A 13,241-nucleotide genomic window follows, 5' to 3' on the forward strand; every position below is an offset into this window, starting at 1 on the left:
AGCAGGAACTAAGATTCAGCAAATCCCTTTAAAGCCTGACTTGGTCACTCTCAACCATGATCATTAAAATGTTTGTGTATGAAGATCATTAAAGTGAAGTTGTTGCTCTCTTTTTTCTTTTCTTTTTTTTTTAAAGATTTTATTTTTTTGACAGAGAGAGGCAGCCAGCGAGAGAGGAAACATAAGCAGGGGGAGTGGGAGAGGAAGAAGCAGGCTCCTAGTGGAGAAGCCTGATGTGGGGCTCGATCCCAGAATGCCGGGATCACGCCCTGAGCCGAAGGCAGATGCTTAACGACTGCGCCACGCAGGCGCCCCTGAAGTTGCTCTCTTAAACAGATTCAGTGTTAAGTTCATTTCACTTAAACAGATATTTATTAGCTACCAGTTTTAAGTCATTTTAATGGTCATGATAATTAAGTTGCGTTCTGATAAAACAGACAGTACAATTTTCTGGTCAATATGATCCTGGCTGTGCCTCTAACAAAGAATTGTTTCAGCTAAGAACCTAAGTTATTATGAATGTGTGGGCAGAGCATTTCTATGTGGTCATAACCATACAAGTTTTTTTAGAAATTATTTATACTTCTTTTATTTCCAACCAGTACAGCTGCCATTTGGACCAATGTTTAAAGCAAGTGGCTTTAAAAATTAAAAAAAACACACAACACAAAACATGTTGGCTATTCTTTCTTCAGCAATGGAGGAAGGGGTAGTAATAGAAAACATTTGAGTAAATGTGATTGGATTCATTACAGAAAGTGATTTACATTAGAAGCGTTGCCCGTTTTTGTATTCTTACTGACACTTATTGTTTGAACTTGACAATTTACTTATTTAATCTCTGTCTCAGTTTTCATATCTGCGAAGTGGGAGTAACAAGTCTCTACCTCGGAATTGTTGTGAAGAGTGAATTCACACAGACACACACACACACACACACACACACAGCTGTTAGAATAATATTTGATACATAGTAAGTTCAGAAAATACATTATCTACTATTTTTTTAAACACAAATTAGGTTGATTTTTAAATAACATTTACTCAATTCTAGAGTAAAGCATAATCTAAATTAGGTCAAAATCCCCAAGAGAAACAATTTCTCTGGCACGAGACTTTTCTCCGTTGTAAACCTACAAGTCACATGTTTGCCCAGTGTACTAACAGCAATTAATTATTGATTTCACAGTAGTTTACCAGAATTGTATTTTCTAGCTCTGGAAAATAGATCTAGATGAATATATAAATAGGTTAAAGTTTATTTAGAATATAGATTCTCACATAAACTAGTGCTGGGGTTTTTTTTTTTTTAAGATTTTATTTATTTATTTGTCTTAGAGGGAGAGAACACAAAACAGGAGAAGCAGCAGGCAGAGAGAGAAGCAGGCTCCCCACTGAGCAAAGAGCCTAATGCAAGACTCGATCCAGGGATCCTGGGATCATGACCTGAACCAAAGGCAGATGCCTAACCGAATGAGCCACCCAGGCATCCCTGGTGCCAGTTTTATATATGGGAAAACATGAAAGATATTTGATTATTCTTTGCTAAAATTTGTGGTTCTTAAACCAAGGAATCATACCATCATTTTCAGTCATTGTTTAAATTAAATATTGTAAAATAATGTAATTGATCATCACTAAGTAATTTCCAGTATGGTTCAGGACATTTGATGTTACTTGGTATGTCCTTCCTCCACTGGATTATGTACTGTATATAAATGCTCTCTGTCCAAGCAGTCAGAGCAAACTTGAGTTTTAGCTGAAGCAGGTCTTTTCAACAGCATAACTGGATTTATACTGACCAAAGAACTGCTCTTTCTATTTTATTAGACCATAATCTGCATTTTTGTCATATGTAGGGGGAAGAATTAAGTTATTCTTAAAGAGCCTTGTAATTCTGAAGTGCTATTATTGAATGAGTTATAAAATGTTAATGATACTGATATTTAATTCTATAAGATTGTTTGAGGTGTTTTATTTTGCTTGAAAATAGGTACTTTCCCTCTTGATTTACCTGCAGGATCCAAGCACTCGTTAAATAACCTCCCCACCACTACCACCACCAATGAACGCAGTACTTTTGTAAAATGCTCTTTTTAGAGAAACATTATAAAATCTGCTGTGACTAGGGGAGCAAAATGACTAATTTACAAATATATTTAAACCAGACAGAAAAGAACAAATAAAGCTTTGGGACATATTCATCCCAATTGGCTATTTTTGAGTTTATTCCCATGGGTCTCAAGTCAAATAAAGATTGAGTACACCTCTGTTTGCAGTTGGAATTTTGACGACCACCCCTTTTTTTTTCCTCATGTGACTTCCAAGGGTTATTATATATTCAGATGAACAATTTTCTTAGGAATGCTGTTGCTCCAAGTGGTAGGTGTTCTATTCAGGTAGCCTGTCACTTTAACAAATGTCTTCTTTCCTAAGTGTCCCTACTTGAATTATTCTATTTTCACCACAGGGACTAAAATGTTATCCAGTAAAGTTTTGTCCAAAGAGAATGGGATGGACGTGGTGGTACAATCAATCATTCATCTGCTAGATGTCAGGAAAGGTTTAAAGTAAATGAAGAAATAACCAACTTTTGGAAAATGTGGCCTTATCTTGTCTCTATACTATATAAATATTCCAACATTTAGAGAAAGGGAGATACTGATTTTAAAAATATGTGTAAGGAATATTTGGGGTGTGTTATTTTTTATATTGTATTGCTTCCATCTAAGATAGATATCATACCTCTGAAATTTTTTTGCTAAAGTCGCTCATGACCCCTGTTTCTGAGGTCCCTTTCTGGTTTTTATTATTCTTGTATTGCTTCTACATTGCGTTTGATTCATTACCATCTTCTTTCTTTTTTTTTTTTTTTTAAGATTTTGTTTATGTATTTGAGAGAGAGAGAGAGTGAGCACTAGCAGCAGGAGGGGCTGAGGGAGAGGGAGAAGTAGACTCCCCACTGAGCACAGAGCCCAACGCGGGGCTCGATCCTAGGACCCTGAGATCATGACTTGAGCCAAAGTCAGACGCTTAACCGACTGAGCCACCCAGGCATGCTTACTCCCATTTTCTTGAAACTAATTTCTTTGATACCATACTTGCTTGGTTTCTTCCTGGCTCTTACGTATCTCTTTCACTGGATTTTCTTTTCCTGTGTCCCCCTTAATTTTGGGGTTTGCAGGTCACTGTTGTCTTAACTTGTCATCTCTGTATTCTCTCTGGTTAATTTTATATATACCCATGGCTTCCACTAATGCCTAAGCATTGACAACTTCAAATCATGTCTCTAGCCCAGACTTTCAACATTGCACACCATACCATTTTTTTTCGATTATCTATTGCACATGTTCCAGTTTTACAGATGCTCAAATACGATGTTCCAACCTGAACTCATTAAACTTCTTGTCTTTCCTCCAAAATCTGTTTCTCTTCCTGCCTTCATTTTATTGGTTAATGCATATATTGGTTATGCTGGTTAATACACCATCTACTCAGTTACCAACATGAGAAACCTGGGAGACACTTCACACTTGTTTCTTGGCCTTGACTTCACATCTAATTGCCACTAAGTCCCATGGATTCTACCTCCACAGTCTCTCTCCCCTCCATCCTCACTGTTGTTCTGTTCATTGAGGACCACATGGTCTCTCTTAACTTTTAAGATCACGCCTGCAATTTTTGCCTTCACTCTAGTTCTTCTCTGGACTATTTTCCACTTTGAGTCTAGAGGAAACTCTCTAAAAGTGTAAATTGGATTAGCTCAAACTTCTGTTTTTTGTGTGTGTGACTTTCCAGTACTTATAAGAGGTCACAAAGTTTCAGTCTGACAATCAAATCCAGCTAAAAGATAAATTTTTTGCCTCTCCTATGTTTTTGGTATATTGAAATGGGGTGCCAACATTAAAACATTGAGAGATATCACAGAAAAATCCAAATTTCAGATTTCTTCGAAAATTCCAAGAGATCTAGCATTTTGGAAACAGCTGTAGCCACCTGTGTTCGAGAAATGTCGGTTTCTATTCCTCATTTTCAAACCCAGCTGTATCCCACTGGTCAAACTATGTTCCTGTCCCCTTCTTTCCTTCCGAGGCTTCCTTTGCACCTGCCTCACGATTAGTCTCTTCTTGCAAGGCCTTTTGCCTCACCAGGTCTCTGTGTGCCTGTGTGTGTAGCCTTTTTTTTCCAGCACCACCTCTAAGTCTGTCAGGCTCCTCTTCCCAGGGTTCTCCTGCTACTCTGCTCTCTTTCCTCTTCTTCTTTTAATTCTTCAGAGCCAGCTTTTTAGTGCCTGGCTGCTCTGCCTTTCCCTTGGACTTCATTTTCTTCTTTGCCGGGGACTTGGGGTTATGTCCTATTGGGATGTATTCTGGAGCCTCAACTTTGACTGGCTTCTTCCTTCCTTCCCTGGGGCTGCTCTCCATGGACTTGGAGAACTTAAGTTGCCCTCAGGAGTGTCTCCCCTCTGGTGGATTTTCTGTTTCTTCTTCATCTTCATATTGTATTCCTTGGGGCTCCCCTGCTTCTGTTTCTGCCCTGAGGCTGCCTGCTCCTCACCCTCCTTCCCCACCGATCAGGCATACAGAGCATCCCCAGACTCACAGAACCAAGGGTCCCTGGCTGAGAAGGCTGCAGGCTCCTGGTACTTTTTCTCCTTTTTGTGTTTTGTTGGGTTCTTTCCAACTCTGGTCACCCTTTCGCCCTGCCTGGGGTCCAGGGAGGTCTTCACTGTCGAGCCAGGGGACATGGTCAGAGACCATAAAGACTTCCTCTTCTTTTTTTTTTTTTTTTTAAAGATTTTATTTATTTATGTGACAGAGAGACAGCCAGCGAGAGAGGGAACACAGCAGGGGAGTGGGAGAGGAAGAAGCAGGCTCCCAGCAGAGGAGCCTGATGTGGGACTCGATCCCGGAATGCCAGGATCACGCCCTGAGCTGAAGGCAGACACTTAACGCCTGCACTACCCAGGCGCCCCAAAGACTTCCTCTTCTGTTTCTTCTCCCCACCTTGGAACTCAAATGGACCAAGAGGCTGCTTCCTAGAGCTGGGCAACTGCTCTGTCCGTCTAGCATGTAACGTGGTGTCAGGTTCTAGGTGCTGCTCACAGAGAGTGCTGTGGCCCTTCTTCATCTCGGATGCCTGCCCTAGGACCACACTCTTTAAGGGGGATGTGGCTCTTGTGGGACAGACCTCAGTGAAATAATTGTCGCTGTTTTAAACTGAGTTTGAGTCTCTGGTTCTTTGATCACCTTCTTTTTCTCTGGGAGCCCAAAGCCCATGTCTCCATTGTGGTTTTGATGATCATTCCTGTAGGCCAAGCTTTCCCTCCTCCATGTGAAAGCTGCCATTAGGATTTTATAGGAATTGCGTTAGATCTGTAGATGACTTAGGGTAGTAGGGACATGTAAAATATAAAAAATTCTTGGGGGGCCTGGGTGGCTCAGTCAGTTAAGTGTCCGACTCTTGATTTTGGCTCAGGTCATGATCTGAGGGTCATGAGACTGAACTCTGCGTCGGGCTCTGTGCTGGGTGTGGAGCCTACTTAAGATTCTCACTCTCCCTCTCCTTTTGTCCCTCCCTGCTCCCCCACTCGACATGTGGGCAGGTGACCTCTCTTTCTCTCTCTCAAAAAAAAAAAATTTAATTCTTTCAATCTGTGAACATGGGATGTCTCCCCATTTGTATCTTCTTTAATTTCTTTCATCAGTGTTTTGTAGTTGTCAGCATACAAGGATTTTATTATTTTTGATGCTATTATAAATGGGATTGTTTTTCTAATTTCCTCTTCAGGTAGTTTGCTAGTGGGTAGAAATACAACTGATTTCTGTATGTTGATTTTTGTATCCTGCACCTTTACTGAATTTATTTATTCATTCTAACAGTTTTTTTTCATGAAGTTTTAAGAGTTTTCTATATATAACATCATGTTGTTTGCGAACAGAGACAATTTTACTTCTTCCTTTCCAATTTGGATTGCTTTTATTTCTTTTTCTTAACCTAACTACCCTGGCTAGGACTTCCAGTACTATGTTGAATAGAAGTGGTGAGAGTAGACACCCTTGCCTTGTTTCTGACTCTTAGAGGAAAAACTTGCGAGCTGTTCAGCTTTGAACTCTTGATTATTGTTGTCAAGGCCTCTGAGGATGATCCCTTTCCCTCTGTTTTTTCTAACAGTTCTTCCCCTTTCACCCTTTGTCCAGACATGTCAAAGTACCCCAGTCTATGGTGTCGTGCATGATATTTTAGACCTTCATTATGGTACATATTCTGTTTCTTTGTTTTGCGGTGGTTATTCTTTCTTCTTTTCCATTTGATAAAACTACTCATCGTGTAAGCCCCAGGTCACACACTACCTATGTAAAGCCATTCTTGACCTGATCAAACCAGGATAGTTGCTTCCTTTCTTCCCTTGTACTAATATAAACCTCCATTTTATAGTACAAATTTATACTTATTACAGTTATTTGTCTGTATGCCTGCCTCATTGAGGAGTTCACAGTCCAGGAATCTATTTTATTAATAATATAATACCTGACATGTAGTGCTGTTAAAAATTGCTAAACAAATGCAGAAATGAATGGATGAACTCCATGCCTGTAGTCTTATTTAGATTTGTTATTTTCTTTGGTCTGAGCATGAGATTCTCAGTAAAACTTTGTGGCTTTATTAATTGAATTTTTTCTAAAAAACTAGTAGCAATCCTTATTTTATGTCATTATGACATATTCAGGTTTTTAATTAATTCAAACATTTCTGGTCTTTTATGGTAAACTATTTTAAGAACTTTACATCTTTCTATTCTCTTTTAAAGCAAATTCTAGATTAGGGTTCTTAAAAGTCATTTATAAAAAAAAAAAGAGAAAGAAAATGAAAGAAGTAATAAATATTACTCCTAAAATTCTTTTCTTTCCTGATAATATTTCAACTAACATACTTTGTTTTTTAGAGTATTATATTAATAGTCACATTTTTCAAAAACTCCCTGATTTAGTTACTGATTGAAAACAAAAACTTTTTTTTTTTTGGCTAGCTATCCTTCTTTTCCCCAGAAATCTAGAAATTTTACACCAAAAATTTACTTGTAAATTGAATAGTAAGATTTTGGGGGGGGGTGTTGGGGACTGGGGAAAACAAGAATCTTGTTTTCCAAAATATTATCTTAACTAAAATGTAGCTTTCTTAAAAAGATATTGCATGAGTTTAGAGTATGTTGGGCTTAGTTTGTATGTGGAAATCTTTAAAGTAGATATTTACTGCAGTTTCTATGATCTTAGGTCTTCCAACTTCTACAATTGTATATCCTCATTGCTATTTTACAAATAAACATAATGTGATTAGCCAGCCTTGAAGTTAAGTAGCAAAATATATATATCTATTCAGGTATCCTAGAATCCTTACTTTTTTTTTTTAATCTAATATAATTTTTTTTTAACCTGTCCTGGATATGTCAGAGATTAGTATCTGCAGTTATATCTGTGACCTCCAACTTAATAATCCTTACAAAAAAAAAAAACACAAAAAAACCCAAAAAACTTCCATAAATCAAACGGAATTGAATGGTTAATCAATGTGGTAAATGCGGGATATTAGAAGGATGCCTGCATATGATTTTACATGTGTTAAATTCCTATGAGCATGATTGATGACCTATTGTCATCAGGTCATGTATTTTTAGTTATTTTTCTAAAAGTGAGACTAGACTTGTTGTATATATCTGTCTTCATTTTCTTCCCAACTCCTACTTGTGATCAATAGCATGATCTTGTTTTATTAACATTGGCTGTAGTCCCTGGAATCAATGTCTACAGCTTGCTCAGGAATAGGGAGATCTTGACCTTTTCAAGAAAGTATAAAATCTAATGTAAGTATATGTGCTTTTTTATTGGTAGCTTAGAATTAAACCTAAACTTCTTTTGTTTCTTTTGACACAACCAACTTGACTTCTTTCCCATTATTCTATTTCTAGTGTTGGTATCCTGCAAGCAACTAATTTCATGTTTTTACATCTTGGTTCCTTAGGAACAAACAAAACAGAGTTTTTATGGAAGTTTGAAGTATGCTTTTAATTTAAATTGCCTTGGCTTTCTCTCTCTCCTGAAAGAAAGCAAACACATTTTCATGTTGCCTATTTTTTCTAAGAAGGTAGAGGATTCCCATTTGCTAAGGTGCTAATACTGTAATTAGTGAAACCTAAAATTAAAATTTTTTTGATATTGATCAAATATTTTCTTTAAATAAATTTTCCAAGTTTCCTTCCACTAACAGTGAAACAGTCTTAGAGAGCAACTTAAAGAGGATAGCTCTTATATTAATGTTTAACTCTTCTGGCCTGTGTGATAGAAATCATCTTTTGTCACTTAATAGCTCGGTTTTGGAAGTTTTATTTGTTGTTGTTATTCATGTGAAAGTGCATTTATATTACTATGGCTTGGGTCTTCAGTTACCATTTCTTATTTTACTCATGCGCATAAGTCTGACGTGCTAGATCTGCAGAGATTTTGAAGAGTAACATTCATTGGATTGCTTATCCCTTCTTACAGGGGCCAGTATGTGATTGCAGCCTGTGGCGCTCTGTTCGGCATTCCGCCCAACCCACTTCACTCACTTGAGTCAGACGTGGGGATTCCTTCTTTTTTCCCTTGGGAAACTTCTCCACGGTCCACAAGTTCTTACTTTTTTTTGGAATTTTTCTTAATCTCATGCCTAAAATGTCCCCATTATTTCAACTATCCTGCAAAGTATTCATTAACAATTGCCAAAAAGTCCTTGCATTGTTGGAAACCTTTTACCCAGCAGATACTGGAGATTGTGGTACCGGTTGTGATAAAGAGGATCATCATTTACGCAGGGAAGAGTCTCCCTTCTCAGTTCCCCATTCCAATCTCCCCCAAATCCCTAACCTAGGTAACTGCTGTTATTAACTCCTTGTATATCTTTTCAGCTTTTCTTTATGTATATACAAGCAAATAAAATGTACATTCTTCTCCCTCCTCCCTTTAAGTAACAACCAGATGGCATACGATACAGAAGACAACATAAACCTTCCATACTATTCCACACCTAGCTTTCTGTACTTTTCAGTGGGTCTTGGAGAGCAATATGTAAAAAGTCATTCATTCTCTTTTTTTTTTAATACCTGAATCATGTTCCATTGTATGAATGTACCAAATTTATTTAACCAGTCTTGTTGGTAGATAGTTTTTGGTATTCCATGTGGTGCTGCAGTGAATGACATTGAACTTTGTCATTTTTCATGTGGACAAAGAAAAAAACAATTACTTCTTCGGAGAGTGTGTGCTTTTGCAGTAGTGATAATCCTTTCACACTTGTCCTCTATGAGGGATGTCCCAGTTGACACCCCCCGTGGCAGTGCATGAGAGGACAGTTACTCACAAAATGAATTTTCACTAACAACAGGAAGTATCAGACTTCTGGATATTGGTCAAATTGATAGGAATAAAGGGGTAGCTTAATGTAGTTTTCATTAAACTTTTCTCATGAGTGAGATGGAATGTTTTCAGGAACTGTTTTTACCCTTTGCCAGTTTTTTGGGGGTGGGGAGAGGGGCCTGGTGATTGTTGCTCTTTTCCATATTAACTTCTGAGAATTCTTTATACAAGCATGCCTCATTTTATGGTGCTTCACAGATACTATATTTCTTACAAATTGAAAGTTTGTGGCAACTTTGTGTCGAGCAACTCTGTTGGCATCATTTTTCCAACAGTATTTTCTCGCTTTGTGTCTCTGTGTCACATTTTGGTGATTGTCAATACTAACTGAATATTTCAACCCTTTCATTATTATTATATTTTTTATATATTCTGTGATCAATGATTATAACTTGTTGCAAGCTCAGATGATGGTAAGCATTTTTTAGCAATATTTTTAAATTAAGGTATGTACATTTCTTTCTAGACAATGCTACTGCACACTTAATAGACTACAATATAGTGTAAATATAACTTTTATATGCACTGGGAAACCAAAAAATTAATTTTAATTGCTTTATATTACAATATTTGCTTCATTGTGGTGGTCTGGAACCAAACCCACACTATCTACAAGGTATGCCTGGTATGTGTTGAAGATTAACCCTTGTTCAAAGTAGAATTTGCATTGTTTTTCAGTTTATGGTTTGTCTTCAGACTTTGTTAAGTCGAACACTGAATTTATTCTATCTTTGTTCTGTATTTTGCCATTCAAAAATATTTATCTTTTGTATGGTCAAAATTGTCTATCTTGGGGCGCCTGGGTGGCACAGCGGTTAAGCGTCTGCCTTCGGCTCAGGGCGTGATCCCGGTGTTCTGGGATCGAGCCCCACGTCAGGCTCCTCCGCTATGAGCCTGCTTCTTCCTCTCCCACTCCCCCTGCTTGTGACCCCTCTCTCACTGGCTGTCTCTATCTCTGTCAAATAAATAAATAAAATCTTTAAAAAAAAATTTAAAAAAATTGTCTATCTTGTATGGTTCTGTATTTAGAATCATAGTTAGAAAGGCTTTTTCACCTCAGAATTATAAATGAATTAAGGTAAAATTATTCCTAGTTGTTTTATCATTTATGTTTTTACCTTAAATGGGAGCCTTTCTTCCATTACATCTTCTAACTGGTTGTCGTTTGTATATATGAATTGTTTTCTGTATTTTAATATTTCAGCTTGCTCTCTTATTATATTCATTTATTGTTTGCAATTTCAGCTGAGTCTTAAATTTTTGAGATATACAATTATATCATTTGTAAGTAGTGATGGTTTTCTCTAATTTTATACTTCTAACTAATTATGTTTGGTAGTATTTTCAGAAAAATGTTAAGTAATAGTAGTATTAATGCTCACTTCATTTTTTTCTTTTTTCTCTTTATTGAGGTACACTTGACATGTATATGACATATGTTTGACATATGTGACTGTACATATAATGTGCTTTTTCTTTGTTCCTTTGGTCCTTGTTTCTTGTCTTCTTTTGAATAAATCACATAGTTTCTAATACTATGTTCTGTCTCATGTATTAAATTTTTAAGTATACCTCTGTGTTATTTTTAGTGGTTCCTGTAAGAGAGTACAGTGTGTATCTTTAAGTTATTACACTCTGCTTTCAAACAATATCATTTTACTTCATGGACAATGTTCAGACCTTACATAGTAGAATTCCATCCCACCCTTTGTACCCTTGTTGTTTTACATTTTACTTCTACATGTGCCGTGAGCCTCATGACATATACTTAGAAAAAAATCATTTATGTCCACCCAGATATTTACTTGTTGGAGCTCTTTTTTCCTTCACACAATTTATAATTTCCATTTGGTGTCTTACCTCTTCAGTCTGAAGAACTCATTTTAGCATATCCAGTTGGACCGTTCTGCTGGAGATGAATTCTTTTCGCTTTTATCTATCTGGAAAAAAAAAAAAAAAGCTTTTATTTCACCATCAGCTTTAAATAATACTTTCACTGGACGTTGACTCTGGGTTTGACAGGTTTGTTTGTTTTCCTACCTTTCTGTACTTTAAAGGTATAATTTTATTATCCTCTGGCCTCCATTGTTGCTGGTGAGAAGTCATCCAACATTTATGTCATTTTCACTCTCTATATGTGATGAATGTTCTCTTATCCTCTGGCTGCTGTTAAGATTTGCTATGTATCTTTGTGTTTCAGCAGAGAGTTTAATTATGTTGTCCCTAGTTGTGATTACTTTGCAGCAGGTGTGAACTTGCTGGTGATTCACTGAGCTTGCTGGACCTATAGGGTGATCTCTTTCATCAGTTTGATAAAGTTTTCAGTCATTATTTATTTTAATATTTCTTCTCCATTTTCTCTATTTTCCTCTTTTGACTCCAATTATAAACATGTTAGGTCATTTAATATTAATCCATAGTTCTTGTGTTCTTTGCTTTGCTTTTTTCACTTTTTTTGTATCTTTGTGTTTTGGTGTGGGTACTTTTCATTGATCTTTTAAGTTTATGGATCCTTTTCTTTGCTGTTTCCAGTATGCTCTTAAGTGATTTAGTGATATTATTTTAATTACATTTTGATACCACATTTTTTATGCTATCATTTTTCTATATTTGGTTTATTTTTATAGAAAAAGAGACTATAGAGACTCTCTACTGAAATTCCCCATCTCTTCAGTGTGCATTGTCCATCTTTTCTACCATATCCCTTAGCATTTTTATCATAGTTATTTTAAAGTCCCTGTGTGATAATTCCAATACATGGATCATCTCTGACTGTGTGACCAGGGGTCACATTTTCTTGCTTTTTCATGTGCCTTGTAATTTTTGATTGTGTGCTGGATATTTTACATAAAAGAGCAAGAGGGAGCAAAGTAAGTAAAAATTTATCAAAAAATAAAACACAAAACAAAAACACTTCTTTTTCTTTCAGATTTCTATGGTGGAGTGGCTAAGTCAATCTAACCTATAATTGGGCTGTGTGTGGCTGCTTTCTTTTTTGCAGTTTCAGTTTAATTCACATTTTGAGGTTGTAGTTAGGCTTTTCCTTTCAGCAGTGCTTGAGCTTTGAGCACTGGTGAATTTCCAGAGATCTCATTCTGCTTTTCAGCCAAGCCACCATCTTTTTGGTTTGTGGGATCTCTTTCTCTACTTTATAGCCCCATTCCTAATTCTTTGAGTCTCTGGGGAGTTGTCTTTGCTCTCCAGTCCTGATCTCAACTTTCTATACCTTTGGAGATTTCTTTCTGCTCCACTTAACCTAAGCCTTAGGAAATTAGTGGGCTTACACTCTTTGAAGACCCAGAATGCCTCAGAGCATTTTCTCTCAGCTCTCCTGTTCCCCTCTCCCACTCCAACCTTTGGTGGCTGAAATGCTGGATTGCCTCAGATAGGTTTCTGTTAGCTATCTTGCCCCATCCCTAGCCTACAATATCCAAGATCTCAGAGTACTTAACATGGTCTTCTCTTAGCTCTGCTGCCTTGCATCCCACCTTCAGAGGGTTAGCTGCCTTAGATTTGAGGAGGTCTTGCATAGGGAGCATCTCTCAGCAGTTCTATGATGAAGTCATTTCTCTAAGGTTTTCAGTGGATACGGAAGACACAGAGCCAGGATCAAGTTAGGCTCCCGGGGAATGATGGTCTTATACTCAGACTGAATATTTTGTGGGCAGAGGTACCACCTGTGTTCCTGGAAGGACCAGAGTTCAGAGAACAAAGTAAAAATGCAGCACAATGTTGCCTTCTTCATGTAGCCACTGAATTTTGACCCGGAATTTTATTAGAAAGCCTCATTGT

The 13,241-nt window shown here is 37.1% G+C and overlaps 1 protein-coding gene and 1 pseudogene across 6 annotated transcripts in view; one reads left to right on the forward strand and one right to left on the reverse strand.

Moving 5' to 3' along the window:
• Positions 1-13,241, forward strand: part of VTI1A (vesicle transport through interaction with t-SNAREs 1A) — a 368,766-nt gene that overhangs the window by 51,539 nt on the left and 303,986 nt on the right. The window lies entirely within an intron of this gene.
• LOC117802610 lies at positions 4,020-5,279 on the reverse strand (annotated as a pseudogene).

The sequence above is a fragment of the Ailuropoda melanoleuca genome, chromosome 6, assembly GCF_002007445.2.
Source record: "Ailuropoda melanoleuca isolate Jingjing chromosome 6, ASM200744v2, whole genome shotgun sequence".
In the NCBI taxonomy this organism is placed as follows: domain Eukaryota; kingdom Metazoa; phylum Chordata; class Mammalia; order Carnivora; family Ursidae; genus Ailuropoda; species Ailuropoda melanoleuca.